This window comes from Atta cephalotes, assembly GCF_000143395.1.
Source record: "Atta cephalotes unplaced genomic scaffold scaffold00008, whole genome shotgun sequence".
Taxonomy (NCBI): Eukaryota; Metazoa; Arthropoda; class Insecta; order Hymenoptera; family Formicidae; genus Atta; species Atta cephalotes.
Genome location: NW_012130072.1, coordinates 4,448,698 through 4,453,770, shown reverse-complemented (window position 1 = coordinate 4,453,770; position 5,073 = coordinate 4,448,698).

The window sequence follows — 5,073 nt, the reverse complement described above, 5'->3', positions numbered from 1 at the left end:
GTTACGTTCGTTCCGTGTACTACGTACTACAGTATATATATATATATATNTNTNTATATATATATATATATATATATATATATATATATATATATATATATTATACATAATTACACAGAACCACACAAACATTTTTTAAAGAAAAAGACCAAACCAAAAATAGGTTCCTTATGAATTTTGAGTAGCTGAATTTGAATTTGTAAGATGTTTTGCTTCATTGTCTAATTTTTTAGATAATCGAAAAAATATTGAAATATTTGAGGAAAAAATGAATATAAAATACGATATTAAAATGCGGTCGCAGAATTGATTTAAATATATTTTGGTAAATTAAACAAATTAGTGTAAGAAATAAAAAGAATTTGCTTTATTAATGTTAGATATAGACTAAGGTTGCATTTATGTTAGGGCATATATAATTTCCATATAATTAAGTATTTATATTGGAGCGCAGAACGAGGCTTTGTAGTCGACTAGCAATAAAAGCGTTAAGAAAGAGAAAACTTTGACGCTTTCATCAATTATAACAATGTTGTTCAGGATTTATAATTTTAGGCTTATAATTGAAATTTGTCGATATTTGTGCCTCCATTATTGTACTTCATAACTATTATATATTTTCGTAGCGCACAACGCTTGGTTTCAGGGATAAACCAATCGTTAAACATTTTTTATATATCATTCCACTTAGAAAAACGTTTGTAATAATACTACGCAAATCTTCTCCAACATGCTCTTTTGCAATATTTGTAGGTAATAGTAGTTCTTCTTCTGAATCACTCATTTTCGGAGACGATTCACCTCAGTCGGAAGTTAGAAATATACTATGATTACAACTCCAGTAACACATCAAAGAAAGATATATGTAATTAGTTATTATCGCAACTCTTAGCATCGCTTTTATAGTTTTTATCATTGCTCTAAAATAAATACACTCTATTACATCATAAAATTAGTGTTAAGTGTTACTTTACAGCATTACGATGATTTGCGTGTTATGAAAGGTTTTTAGTTTCAGAATATTTTAACAGTTACTTTTGGAAGATAAAATAACACCTTCCACGCAAATCGGCTGACTTTGTTACACAACAGTATTTTACACCAATTTGTTTTATGAGAGAGAAAGATACGTCAGATTATAACACCTAACAGTTAGTAAAGCAAATTCTTTTTGTTTCTTATATTAGGTGAAAATAAATCCATTATTTTTGCATGAAATTGAATGAAAAAATAATGGATTTCTTTTTACTACACCTAATATTTTGTTTAACTTATCAAAATATATTTAATCATCAGTTTTGCGATCGTATTTTAATGACATTTATTTTTGCTCTTTTCTTAAATATTTCAATTTTTATAAATATTTCTCTATTTTTTTCTCTTGATTATTTAAAAAAAGGTGATATAATAAAATGGCGTATAAGACAATTTCAAGGTATCTTTCAGAATTCTTTAGGAAGTATCGTAAAGATATTTCTTAAGAACTGTTAAAGATATCTTAAAATTGTCTTATATTTACGCTAATTTTGGATATTCTGCTCATTAAATTACGAATTCGGATTCCGAGATCCAAAATCTATAGGAAACACTTACTCTGATTTGTGTTTATCTTCAAAAAATTGTTTGTGGTCCTGTAAATTATTATAATTTATACATATAGATATTATATATTTATATAAATAATATTTATAATTAATTATAAATAACGAAATTACACACAATCTAAAATTATCTCGGAGCTCTACAATTGGATTAAATTATATATTATCAATTATATATTTTATAAATTACTAATATTAAAAAAATTAGGTCAATGATAAACTAATTCTACAAATGATAGATTTCAAATGTTCTTAGGCTAAAAATAAAACTTATTAAGCTATCATTATCGTTTACTTCATTATGACTTTTACAACTAAAAAAATTATTTATATGCTTTGGAAATATCTCCCCTGTCGAGAATGCATTAATAACAATAACTATCGCAAGAATTATTAAGAATATATCTATATTATTATCTTACTTTAATCCTGTCTCTTGTTTTAGAAGTCAGTCTCCACACAATTCAATATAATATAATTATCTGCACAATAGCACTGGCATTTTGACGTATTTACGTACAAAATACATATTTTAATGTAATTATAGCTGATAATATTAGAATACCATGTATTTCTTTTTCTTCTTTTCTTTGCGTATCATGTACACTCACTTTTTGGAAAAGGATTTCACGAAGTCGACGTTTAGGATTCTTGCTTCTATCGCGATCCGAAAGCGACAAAATATTTTACGCGTACGTATTCTTCTCCGTGCGGACCGTATCTACATATTCTATTATCTTAAAACAGAGCGCTCAATAAGTCCAACATCCGTTATGAGTACGGGCGTTCAGCCTTCTAAACGCTGTAAATCCCGTCTCTACACACACGAGACACAAGCTATATGATATGCTTTTTGTTCGTTCACATGGACAATCAGTGATAAGTGAATTCATGAATTACAGCCAACACTACCACTACCGGACACCCGCTGGACCTTATATATACATCTCCATTTCACAAAAATAGCAAGTAATAGCAAGTCTCTTTGAAGACAAACGCATTTTGCAGTGATAGCATATACGATGTTTGAGCGAGTATAATAAGACAAGTCTAACATTTCTGTAGAATAGCTAAATTGATGGAAGAATAACGATTTATTTTAAGGTTGTGAAGAAATATAAATGAGACTATCTATTGGCTGAGACTATCTATTGGCAGATGTATCTCCATAGACGATTCTTATATCCGGAAAGTTCTCGAAAAGCGTTTTCGAGATAAGCGACTTAACATAGTAAAAAAATGTTAGGATTAATATTAACTAAATCGCTCAAAAAATAATTACTGTATAACTACTTTTAGTTTAAATAATAAAATAAATAATAAAATCCAAGTAATATGTACAAGCTATAAGTTTAATTCTTCTTAAAAAATAATAATATCACAAAATTATTACGATTAAAATAAAATTTGTGTATATTACATTATACTTACTCAAGTTAAGTAATATGAATTCTTGAATTTATTCTTGAATTCTCAAGAATAATTCTGTTTCAATCTAAATGTAGTAATCTTCTTATTTTCAAAAATATTTAACATAAAAAAATCGCTGCTGCTAGAGTAAATATATTTATATAATTATTTTCAAAAAACATACAATATGATTATCCCAATAAGATGATTACCTCAAAATGATGTCATCTTTTAACTGACTTCACTGAATTTTATTTTTCAATTTGACATATATACATCGACGCGAATTCATTATATGTATTTACTCTTTTGAATCTGATCATCAGATCATCATCTGGTTTTCAATGTTGGACTTTGCAAAAAATTAGAAAAAAAATCACAAAGTATAAACTAGATCCTAGAAAGCTTTATGAGTTTTTCTAATTTTTTGCAATCCTAAATTGAAAACTGATAGATTCAAAAGAGTAAACATTTCTGAACATTAAAAGAATAATGAAACGTTTTAAAATATTTATATGTGCAATGAAGATTTTAAGAAAAAGTAACGTTTTTATCTTATTGGTTTATGTATCCAATATGTATGACTGTATATTTTCCTTCTTTTTGTAAAGGAATTACGTTTCATAATAAGTTTTCGTTTCAAATTATATCATATACTATTATCATAATATGATTTACCAAAATCAATAATCAATTTCTTAGTAATTATATAAAGCAGTTAGTTAAAATATTATATCACAATCCCGACGTTCTGCATTTTATTTTACTGAATAATAGAATAAATAAATTGATCAATGAACTAATGCAATCAAGTTAGACAGTATGCACGACTTAATTACTAATGCTATCTATTAAATTCACTGTTTAATCCACGACCAACTAAGGCATATTGGGTATTAGATACGAGGCAATAGAGTTCGATTATCTCATTTGATACAGGATAATAGATGCTGTCCATTTAACTAACGCTACAATGCTTCGAAGCATTTGATTAACCATTTGATTAACCAATCAGAAGAAAGAATTTTATTAATTGACCAATCAAAGAATGTTTCAAAGCATTTGTAACATCAAGTGGACTATATAGTCAATAAAATTATTATATATGGTATTGTGCATGTATGCGCGCACACGGGTATGTGTGTGTGTGATTGATAAACAGTATAAATTTTACAAATGTATATTAATATGATATTTCCTAAAATATTTATTTAATTTATAATAAATTTTAGTAGCTAATTTATTTACTAATAAATTTATTTTATATTAGATAAATTTATAACAATTATTTGTGCTATTATTTTATATGTTTTCATACAATATTTATTTTATTTTAATTATTCCAATTATACATTATTACTTATTTATTATACATATATTATAAGCATATACTGATAACCTTAACTTATTCAATTTATATTATTATTTCAAATTTATAATATAATTCACTCTTATCATATTTGTACTTTTAATATTACATAACGATTATCTGAAATATTTTCTACACTTCAACAAATTTCAATAGCTTGGTACCAAAGAAGTAAGTACTATGAACGTAGGCGTCATAAATTCTTTTTATAATGCAGATTAGGTTTCGGAAACTTCGATGAAAAGTATAAGTACGAATTTCTGGCAAAAAAAAACTACTGTGACGAGAGTTTTATTTTTCTAACACTAGTATACGAAAAACACTTCAATATTTCGATTCTGTAACTTTTAATGACAGTTTGGTACCGTTATATTGTCATTGCTTTTTTATCATCATTATGTATAATATTTGCATAATGATAATATAACAATACCAACTGACACTGTTGTTAAGAGCTATAGAATTGAGGTACATGTGATTATTCTTAGATTAAACTTTTAAAAGCTATCACTAATTTCTTCAATCTTTTATCAGGAAGAGAGAGAGAGAGAGAGAGAGAGAGAGAGAGAGAGAGAGAGAGAGAGAGAGAGAGAGTAGTAGTAGTAGTTACGTACGTACGTAGTACGTACTACTACTACTACTAACTAATAATAATAATAATATATATATATAGTATACTACTACTATATATAT